Genomic DNA, 12409 nt, shown 5'->3' on the forward strand with positions numbered 1-12409 from the left:
ATGTAATGAAAGAAACATGGAGAACTGAGTTTTAAGTAAGAGTAATGTCTTCTGATACAGTAGAAGGATCGATATTATTTGCAAGCAAGTTTTTAAAATTATTATTTAACATGATCTGTCTGAAAGCAACTGTGTATTTTATTGATTTTCAAAAGTACACAGGGTGGAACCTGTTTCGTGAGAATTTTTTAAAATACGAACAAAGAAATTAAAAGTTTACTGATGTTTATAATTACCTCTATTGTTAAAGGTTGAAGCTACATCATCATGGGAGACTGTTTCTTCAGTCCCTGCGATGCAACTAAAGCTGGAAAACCTCTGGTAACAGTTGGTCCAGACAGAGTGCGAAGTATCATCCGGTCAAGCAAAGCAAGCCAAGATGGTATACATGAAGAGCTTGAACAGAGATTACAGGCAGACGAATCCATCGAGCTCAAATGCCATAGAGACTGTGTGTCAACGTACACATCACGCTCACACATAGAAAGACACTTGAAACGAATGAGTAATGTCTGTTTGGAAGATGATGCTTCAACAAGCAAAAGAAGCCGCCGTTCAAAGACGACTGTATTTGACTTTGAAGAACATTGCAATTTTTGTGGAGAAAATTGCATCATGGACTTTGATAAGAAGAATCCTAATCGTTGGCGGTGAGTTCTCCTTTGTGGGACTGCAGTTCGTGTTGATCGGACAACTTTCAAACAAACTATTCTAGATGTTATCGATTCCCACCAGGATGAAGGACGCCAGGTCAAGATACGATTAATGGGCGCAATCAGCGATCTTCATGCTGCTGATGCGAGATATCATGATGACTGGAGAAAGTCCTTCGTGGCACCCCGTTCTGTTGCAGCAGCAGCACACAGTGGCAGAGAAACTCAGGACATTGAGCCAGATGTCAGTTCTACCATCCTATCGATGAAAAACGACATGTTGTGCATCTGGAATTCATTTGAAGTCTACAATATGTACAAGGATCATGGAGGAAAGCTATACTCTCGACAAACCCTGTTATCCAAATTGTTGGATATACTTGGCTCTGAGCTTCTGGTTCTGTCTGGTGAAGGTGTCGCTAGTTTAATCTTGTTTCACAGCAGAGCGTCTACTGCGATCAACTCAGTAGCATCAGATGAAGATGACGCCATTGATGTTTCCATAGAACGAATTGCCAAGAAGGTTGCACAGGAATCTAAGCAGTTGTTGTCCGACCCCAGTTCCCATCAGACTAGAATTAATATAGTATTGCTAATGAAGCAGTGAGTTCAACCCTTCAATTGCTACTCTCCAAAATCTCAGCTAAACTGGACTGCACACTTCCAGGAGTTCTGATAGGAAACATCATAACGAATATGATAATCAATCGACCAACTGCACTCCAAATAGCACTGGGAGTTCTAGTCAGTCGTAAAAGCCTCATCGAGCAGTTGTACAACTATCGTGTGACCTGTTCCTATGATGAGTTTCAGCGTTTCAAGGGATCAACAGCAAAGGCTGCAACTGTTCACTCCGGGATTAAGGGAACCGCCAATGCTGAATGTGGCCTCGTTCAGGTTCTTGCTGACAACTTCGACACAAATATCTCATCCCAAAATGGACTCGTTTCAACACATTCTCTTGCAGTACTACTTACCATAAAATATCAGGAGATATCTTCCACATCTGAAGATGAAGCCATCATCAGAAGATTGACCCGTGATGAAATGAAGACACCTGTGACAGAAGACATTTCGGTTCAAAGGTACAAGGGACCTGAGAAACCAGCGATGCCAGTTGAAGAAGCCACACGTGTGGTGTTACCTCTCTGCATATTGGCTCATCAAGCTATGCAACTTAGGAGAGTTCAAGATATGGATTTCTCTTTTCTGAAGCAAATCACTTCTGAAAAGAACACACCAGGGTTTGGTGGCTTTAATACGAAGCTCTGAAGAGAGCAAGGACGATCCATCCAACCTGCAACGAGAGCCATTTATACACCACTCATAGATATGGATCCAGCTGATCCGGACACGATGTTTACAGCAATGGAGGGAAAACGCTTGACCGCAGAGTGTGGACAAACCGAAACCATCTTCACAAATGACCAACAGCTGTATCGAGTGGCCGTTAATGTTAAATGGGTTTATCCTGAGCGATTTACCCATGTCATACCAAGGCTGGGCAGCATGCACACCCTTATGGTTTCATCGGTTGTGTGGGGAACTTTATTACTGAAAGTGGACTGGAAGACGTGATTAAATCTACCTTTGGAGGTGTTGCTCATATGCTTGGTGGAAAAAAGTTTCCCCAAAACTTCAGGGCCCTGCGATTGGTGACTGAGGAGGTCCTTCGTTCCAGCGTGGCTCAGGCAGAAAGTCATAAAGACTTAATGGACACTTGAAACCAAAGCAACAAGGAGCATGACCACACAACTATGGGTACAGAACCTTGTGAAACATGTATTCATCATGATGGTGTTTGTTCGTGCTGAGTGTGAAGGAGACTGGCCATTGCATATTTGGGCTATGAAGGAGATGCTCCCCAACTTCTTTGTGGCTGGACATCACAACTATGCGAGATACGGGCTCTACTACCTTCGATCGATGGAAAGGCTTCATGGAGACATTCTGGAAATGTTCTTAAAAGGAGATCACGTGATGCGGCACAAGAAGGGCCTATGGAACGGCATATGGTCGGATATGTACATCGAGTCCACGTTCATGCGCTACGGTCATGGCATACATGGAATCGTTGACATTACACTGAAGCCTTCTACACTGAAGAAGTGGGCCTATAGTATGCACTCGTTTAGTCAGATAGTCCACGATCTCACAAATATGTCTGAGGGGCACATAGTCACAGAGGTGACCATTCAGAAGGAAGAGAAGCCATCACGCATATGATCTGATGCAGAGGACCGAGATAAGATAAGGAGAAAACTCGAGTCCTGTATCGACCCACTTGACCCAAACGAACATGCAGACAGAGTTGTCAACATTGTAACTGGCAGAATTGGACCGGAGAAGGTGAACGCGCCAAGGGCAGTTGACATTGGCCGAGCACAGATGCATTCGTATGAAGAAAGCTGGCCAGCAGGATTCAACGCTCCCTTATCTAAACAAGTCATAACTATGGCAGTGACATGGAAAGTCATGCGTGTGGGATCTACTGAGGTTTGTGATCTAAATCTCATCTACTCCAGGGTCATGGGACTCCAACAAAGTCGAAACATCAAACTATGTGACGTCTTAGAGTACGAGCTTGCACCTGTGCCAATATCAATGTTCGAAGAAAAGGGGGAGATGAGAATAGCAAAGACCAAGTCGACATTGAAAAATAATCTCCAAGTGGAAATCTCAACAAGACTGGGTCCACAACCTGAAGTCACCATCTTAGATGGCTGTGCAATCCTCTGGGTTATTCATTGGCTGAACAGGGGAATTGTGCAAGACTTTGTTGACAACTTCACGAGCTACATTATGGCAAAGGTGGACAAATCAGATGTATATCTGGTATTTGACAGACAAATCAGATGTATATCTGGTATTTGCCCGCATCCTCCACCAAAGCCTGGTGTTGGCGCAGTGGTTAGGGCAGCGGCTTGGGATCCAAAACGTCCTGAGTTCAAGCCCCGTTGGGCCACTGAATTAATACACCAGGGGGTTGACTCAGCCTGTCATCCTTCCGAGGTCGGCGAAATGAGTACCAGTATACTGGGCCGGTGTATTCCCCGGTTAAAATAGGTGTACCATATCCCTGTGTCGTAAGAGGCGACCAGGGTTGCGTCAGGAAGGGCATCCGGCGTAAAACATGTGCCAAATCACTATGCGGATCTAACGGATGATCCGCTCTGGCGACCCCTAACGGGAGCAGCCGAAAGAAGAAGAAGAAGAAGATCTGGTATTTGACAGATATCATGATTTCAGCATCAAGAGTGGAACAAGATTAGCAAGAGCTGGGCAGAAAGCTAGCAGGCACCACAGGTTGAACCACCAGACTCCACTGCCTCCACAGCTGGTGGTTCTGTCAGTAACTGAAAACAAAGTTCAGCTGATCGAACTGATTTGCCAGAATTGATTGACGTTAGTCAACAGAGAAAGCAGAGCCAGCACAGGCTCGTCATTACGGGACAGGAGTCTACCCCAGTGGAAAGACACCACGGAGCCCGAAGGTGTCACACTGATTTGAAGACGACGCATGAGGAGGCAGATGTCATCATGATTGAGCAAGTCGCTAAAGTTGCCGAAGATGGCGCAAAATGCATCACAGTCATCTGTGATGATACTGATGTGTTCATCTTGCTTGTGTATCACTTCGCAGAGCTTCATCTGCAATGCTGCGTAACAATAGAAGCAACATGTCCTGGCCGATCGTTGATCGACATTGGGGCCACTGCCAAAAAGCGTGCCGGGATGGTGCAAGACCTACTAGCTTTACACGCACCGACAGGTTGCGACACCGTTGCCCAGATGTATGGTGGAGGTAAACTGACTGGCAAGAAGACACGCGCAGCAGGCCATTCACTTCAAAAACTTGGGAATGTGGATGCATCTATTGACGATGTCATCGCCGAAGACACCGTGTCCATGGCTGTTTGCTATGGTAGCAAGGAGAGAAGCAACATGTCTGATGTTCGCAAAGATGTGTGGTCTATGAAGATGGTGAAACCAAATGCCATCAAAGCACCAAACCTAAAGGCTCTGCCACCAACTGCAGAGTCCTTTGAACAAAACGTGCGACGCGCTCATATCCAGACAGCAATATGGAAGTCAGCTGCTGAGCTGCAGCCACCACCTCTGGATCCCACTCAGTACGGATGGAAACGTGATGAGGCATCAAGATCGTTACTTCCAATTATGCTGCCGCCCAACGTCGCTCTTGCACCACCAGAGATCTTGGAGCTAATACGATGTGGATGTTCCTCCGACAAGCAATGCTACACAGCTCAATGCCGCTGCACAGCAGCCAAGTTACCATGCACAGTTTTCAGTACGTGCGATGGAGATACTGGCTGCAGGAATGAGCGCACCAAGACAGCTGCTGCATTTGCCCTTGATGATGACTCTGACACTGAATGAGACACCAAGCACTGAAGTTGCCTTCATAAGGTTTACAAACCTGTTTTATATATATGAACATTTGATTTACACAGGAATGTCTTCTTTTGTTCATGTTGTTAGCTGCTTTCATTGCATACTGTCGAATTGTTGAATCTGTATTAATAATAAAGTGATCTATATTCACAAAGACTGGTGTTTTTTTTTTCTATCTATATGTCTATTTATCTACATTTTCAATAATGGCGACTGCTAATTTGCATAATAATGAGCTAAATTTAAATGTTATAAAATTTTAAGTGGGTTTATCATGACCGGTGACCGTAAAAACATGGGTGTAGACACCAACCAGGCTATTTGGATGCTTACTTTTGGAGATATTAAGAAAAAATAGTCATTTCGACAATGGCCACTGCCAATTTGCATATTAATGGATTTCTACAAAAATGCTCAAGGGTGCCAGAGTGGCATCAATCGGAATATTCATTCAGATGGTCTGGTGATCACAAAAATGCAGAAAACACTGTGCGGACCCTAATGCAAGGTCATCTTGAAAAATGGTGTTTGACATCCGGACTATAGTGGCAACAATCAACCCCGGAGTACTTTTCGAAACGAGGGAAGGAAATGAATGAAAAAGAAGAAGAAGAAGAATCACAGGAGAGCGGAGATCCCTGGAACGGTGAAGCTCTAACAAGTACTAGTGCTGCTCGATTATTTTAGCTTCCTTTGGTTTTTGTTCTTCCTCTTCTTCATTCTCTTTGTTTTCCTGCATGACCTTCAGCGGTTTACTGAAGTTTTTTTCTGGGGGATTACTCTCGTCAAGCAGATGAGCGTTCCTACTTTGTAGGCCTTGGTATCGACCTGGATTCGGAGGAACATTGGCCACGTGAATCTTGGCTGCTTTCGCCATTACCCCCGGTGCTACATTTGCTGAGCATAATGGAGACTTGGAGACTGCTTGAGTTCACCTAACCACCGTATGACCACACATGAGTGGAAATTGACACACACACATTAAGTTTTACATTGGTGACCCTGACATGATCGTGAAACGGTGGTTTTTGGAATCAGAGTTTCTGCGCGTTTGGACTTGTCTATCTGGGATTACCAATTATCATGTCTGAACCAGAGGCCACATCACCTTCCCCAGTCACAACGGTTTGACTGAAACTCTTTCCTTTTTGGCCCAAAGACTCAGCCTTATGATTTTTGCAAGTGGAAGTACAGTTCCTGACCAGAAATATCACCATGCAGGATTCAAAATCTGCTTACTTGCTGGCTCCCTGCAACCAGAGTTTGCACAAGAGGTCAGAGATTTTCTTACCAACCCACCAAGGATGGACAGATAAGACAAGCTCAAGACAGCTCATGCGACGTACCTCCACATCTGAACAGAAACGCTTACACCAGCTGCTCATCTCAGAAGAGCTGGGAGACAGGAAACCATCGCTGTTTCTTCGGAGAATGGGGCAGCTTTTGGGTGACGCTAACTTGGAAGATAACATTTTGAAACAGCTCCACTTGCAGCGTTTACTCAACAATGCTCAACTCATCCAGTCCTCTACAAGCGATCGCTGAGATCGCTGACAAAATTGTTGAAATGGCAGCACCCACACCTTCCATTGCTGCCGCTACACACCAGCCCCTCGGTGCAACATCTGATAATTTGGTCATCCAGGATTTGCAGTTGATTATCAACCTGCTCACGGCACAAGCCCAGGTGTTCATGTGTCACATGCAGGAAGAGCGCGATTTTTCTCGAGAATGGTCCCAAAGCAAACAGCGTGGCAGGAGACAGAGCAATAGTCATCCTCATCATGTGCGTGAAGGTACAGAATGTTCTTACCATTGGCGTTACGGTACAGCAGCCTGGAAGCGTGTACTGACCGCCGTGTTCATTTAAGAAACCCACTTCAACCACACAGGGAAATGGCAGGACTGGCAGTTAGGGACGACGAGCTCTGCCGGTCACCTTTTCTACATCACTGACAAGAACACTGGCACATGCATCCTGGTTGATAATGGGGCTGAAGTGAGCGTGTTGCCACGCACAACAGAAAACAAGACTCAATCCAACAACACAGTGGCACAACTTCAAGCAGTTAACCACTCAACTATTGGCACCTATGGAGAGAAATCTTTGATGCTTGATTTGGGACTGCGTCGAGTTTTTTGCTGTGTATTTATCATTGCTGAGCTGCCCACACTCACTATTGAACCTGATTTTCTCAATCAGTTTGGTCTGTTAGTGGATGTAAAACATCGTCGGCTTATTGACACCATGACCAACCTTACTGTCAGGATAGGTTCGCCAGCATCCACCATCGGTCCCTTGTATATGAAGAGTACCACCAACTCACCCTTCTTCATGAATACCCCAGCATAACTCAACCAGTGTGCAGTGATGCGGCAGTCAAACACTGCATCACACATCACATAGGGACTCGAGGTCCACCTGCAACAGCGAGACCTCACTGACTAGCATCTGATCGTGAGTCAATTGCCAGGGCAGAGTTCAACCAGATGCTTCAGCTCAGTATTATCCGCCCATCGAGCAGTAACTGGTCCTCCCCCTTACACATGGTCTCAAAGAAGACACCTGAAGACTGGCGGCCTTGTGGAGATTATCGGGCACTCGACAGGGCGACTGTGCCTGATCGCTATCTGGTGCCACACCTCCAAGACTTCGCTTCTTCTCTGGAAGGTGCTCGAGTTTGCTCTAAAATAGATCTGGTTCGAGCTTACCATCAGATACCTGTCGATTCTGATGATATCTGTAAGACAGCTATCACCACACCATTTGGACTTTTTGAATTTGTTTGAATGCCATTCGGTCTATATAACGCAGCTCAGACGTTTCAACGTTTCATCGACGACGTCACCTGAGGATTGCCCTTCGTTTACGCATATCTTGCTGACCTCTTAGTGGCTAGCTCTACACAAGACAAGCATGAAACACACCTGAGACAGCTATTCAACCAGTTGGCTCAGTATGGTGTGGTGACCAACCTAGCCAAGTGTCAGTTGGGAGTATCTCCACTCGTCTTCCTGGGCCATGTAGTGGATGAGCAGGGAATGTGTCCTCCACCAGATAAAGTGAAGAGCATCCGTGATTTCCCAACACTGACATCTAATCACTCAATAGTTTGAGAAAATTTATAAGTCTGGTAAACTTTTCCTGCCGTTTCATTCCCAACTGCGCTGAAATGCTTCAACCCCTCACTGATGTGTTCAGGGATAAGAAGAGGAACAACCAGCCCATCACCTTTGTTGAGCGAGAGCTTTCAGCCCTTGAAAAGGTGAAAGTTAAATTGGCTGAAACTGTCCTTGTCCGTCCCAAGACAGATGCTGTGTTATGCCTCATGACCGACACATCAGACGTGGGTGTAGGTGGTGTACTGCAACAGTTGGCCGGCAGAGAATTAAATGGCAGCCACTCTCATTCTTCTCAAAGCGACTGCAGCTGGCAGAGACTCACTACAGTACTTTTGGTCGGGAGTTATTAGCCATGTATCTCAGCGTCAGGCACTTCAGATATTTACTGGAAGAACTTTCATCATCTACACGCACTACATACCTTTGGCGTATGCCCTACACTAAAACCCCGATCATCACTCCCCAAGGGAGATTCGTCATCTCATCTACATATCCCAGTTCACGGCAGACATCAGGAACGTGAAGGGACTTGATAATGTGGTAACTGATGCACTCATGTTCACACATTGATGTGTTTCACACTTCTTCCTCCATCAATTACAATCAGTTAGCAGCTGATCAGGAGAATGATGTGGAGCTCCGTGAGCTGTGAGATCCATCTTCACTGTCGTTTCGGCAAGTACCACTCCCTGTTTCAGATGGATACATCTTGTGTGATGTCTTAAGCCACGAACAACTCATTGTGCCTAAATTACACAGTCGTGGAATTTTCCGTGCACTCTGCTGTTTGTCGCACCCTGGCATCAGATCCGCTCAGAAGTTGATATTGGCGCATTTCCTTTGGCCAGGTGTGAACAAGGACACGCATGAGTGGGAAAGGAATTGCATATCATGTCAGAAAGCTAAGGTCCATCACCATGTCAAATCTCCTTTTGGTACTTTTGCTATGCCAGATGCGAGATTTGAGCAAACTCACATCAATCTCTGCGGACCACTACCTCCATCAAATGGGTACAGTTACATGCTCACCTGTATTGATCATTGTACCAGATGGCCTGATGCTATTCCTCTACATGACATCACAACAGAGACAGTCACTTGAGCATTAATAGACTATTGATTTCAAAGTACGGCACACCATCTACCATCACTACAGATAGAGGCCAGCAATTTGAGTCCCACCTGTTCGCCAAGTTGACGAGCCTCTTGGGATGCAATCACATTCGTACAATGGCTTATCACCCAGCAGCCAATGGCATGATTGAACACTTCCATTGGCAGTTGAAAGTAGCTTTGAAAGCTCAATCAGACCCAAGTCAGTGGTACGAATATCTCCTTGTTCTACTGGGCATTTGCACGACCATCAAGGACGATCTCGGATGTACTCAAGTGGAACTTATTTATGGTACCACCCTTAAACTACCAGGGCGAATGGTTGTACCTAGTTGCTGTACTACATTACTGGACCCATCCAGTTATGTAATGAACTGCAAGAGCACATGTCCAGTACCTTGCCGGCTACGACACGATCACAACGAACCCCAACCCAAGTCCCAAGAGGACTTATGGACTGTACACATGTTTTTGTTTGGTGTGATGCTGTCTGCAAACCACTACAACCACCCTGTTCAGGACCTTTTAGAGTGCTATGCAGAACTCCCAAGTATTTCATGATTGACATACAGGGCAAACAGGAGCCTGTCAGCATTGGTCACCTGAAAGAAGCCCACGTTGAGGGTCATTATACCACGAAGCCAAAATCAGCTGGAAAGAAGCACCATTCCTCAACTACAGGACATGCTACTCCTACTACTGCACCTACTTCTGTGATTCAACCTACTCCTACAGAAGTCAGACAAACTAGGTAGAGGTGACATGTGCACTGGCCAGCTAGATTTGTTCAAGTCTTCCAAAAGATTGACCTGGGATTATTTTTCATCAGATGTAACTATTGTACTACAAGTACAGGATTATCGATTGCTGTTTTCATCCTTGTCCAGCAATCTAGAAGGGGGTTAATGTAGTGGTGACAATCAACCCTGGAGTACTTTTCTAAACGAGGGCAGGAAATGAATTAAAAAGAAGAACAATCGCACGAGAACGGAGAACCAATTGGTGAAGCTCGAACAAGTATGAGTGCTGCTCGATTATTTTGGCTTCCTTTGGTTTTTGTTCTTCCTCTTCTTCATTCTCTTCATTTCCCCTCATGACTATCAGCACTTTCCTAAAGTTTTCCCGGGGGATTACTCTCTTCGAGTAGACGGACGTTCCTACTTCGTTGACCTTGGTATCGACCTGGATTTCGAGGAACATTGGCCACGTGCATCTCGGCTGCTTTCGCCATTACCCCCGGAGCTACTTTTGCTGAGCATAATGGAGATTTGGAGACTAACCGAGTTCACCTAACCACCGTATGACCACACATGAGTGGAAATTGACACACACATTAATTTCTACAGTTGTTTTTTGTCTGGTGACATTCCATTATTTATTATGAAACTAAATCCACTGTACCATTTTACATACTGCCAACATCATCAGACTCTCCTGTGTGTACCTACTGCTGCATTTACTTGTGGGCCTCCTAAGGATCCTTCCTGTAGTTTCAAGACGATACTGCCATCGGGGTGCTTTGTGTCCCTTAATTGCCCTCAGGGCTGTCCCGTTTGTGACCAATGTGTCATTTCGTGCTCTTCTGATGTCCTCAATCTTTGTGCTCTTCTGAAGAAGATTTGCAAGTATATTGGTTGATCTGGTGTGTGATTCTGTCTGTCTGTCTGTCTGTCTGTTTGTTACTTGCGAAAATTGAAGATTTTTTTTCAAGGACAGTATATTGATTGGTCACATGTGTTATTGGTCCCTGTTTGACTTAGTCCGAAATGGGGGCTTGTGGATTTGGTCTCGATTTTCGTGTTAGTGCATGCGTGCGTGCGTGCGTGTGTGGACATGTATGGACCAATTTTATTCATACTTGGTACAAAGACAACACATGATCCTCTACAGATGCATGTCATTTTTTTTTCGACATCAAATCCAAGATGGCCTTCTGGTGGTAATTTTAGTTGTTACAAAAATCCTGGTGTCGAACACGTCCTCAACTATTTCTCGAACATGCATTTTCCGATGTTGTTCAAACTTGGCATACAGATAAAGAAAGATGGTTTAGATAAGCCCATCATTTTTTTTTTGACATCAGATCCAATATGGCTGACTGTTGGCCATTTTAGTTGTAAAAAAAACCCCCAGTGTCGAACACGTCCTCAACCCTTTCTCGACCATGCATTTACCGATGTTGTTCAAACTTGGAACACATATAATGAATGATGGCTTACATATGCATGTCATTTTCTTTCAACATCAGATTCAAGATGGCAGAGTAGCAGCCATTTTAGTTGTAAAATTAAAACCTTATGTTGAACACATCCTCAACCATTTCTCGGATAAACATTTACCAATGTTGTTCAAATTTGGCACCCAGATAATGAATGATGGCTGACATAGGCCATCATTTTTTTTCGAGATCAGATTCAAGATGGCTGACTGGTGGCCATTTTGTTACTTAAATGTGTTCCCAACCATTTCTCAGACATGCATGGTCCGATTTTGTTCAAACTAGGCACAAGCACAGTATATGATGGCATACATGTGCCCTTACATTATTTTTTGATCTGATCAAAGATGGATGACTGGTAGAATGGTGGCCATTTTAGATGTACATAAATATGGGCAAGCCCTTGAACTCCAACCAGCAAAATTACTAAAACAATTGGGCTATGACATTTTTTTGTCTTTTTTACTTGTTCTGTGTTTGTTAAGTGGCAAAATCATTTTTTCTCAACATAGGCCAGATTTCTACACTTTTCCATTTTCATCAAATTGACTTGAAATTTGAGCAGGATTTTTATATCAGCTCTCTGAATTTAACCACAAATTATTTTGAGGTCAACATAGGCCAAAAGGTCAACACCTTTGAGTGCAATTTCTAAAATCCTCAATTTTCATCCGATTGACTTGAAATTTTAAGAGTATTTGCATGTCATTGCACTGAATTCAACCATGAACTATTTCTGAGGTCAACATCTGCCAAAATTTCTAAAATCCTCAATTTTCATGCGATTGACTTGAAATTTTAAGAGGATTTTCATATCCTTGTGCTGAATTGAACCATCAATCATTTTTGAGGTCAACAGAGGCCAAAAGGTCAACAACTTCAAGTG

The sequence above is a fragment of the Eptatretus burgeri genome, chromosome 8 (genome assembly GCF_056783735.1).
Source record: "Eptatretus burgeri isolate ZD-2024b chromosome 8, Ebu_testis_v1, whole genome shotgun sequence".
NCBI classification, from domain to species: Eukaryota; Metazoa; Chordata; class Myxini; order Myxiniformes; family Myxinidae; genus Eptatretus; species Eptatretus burgeri.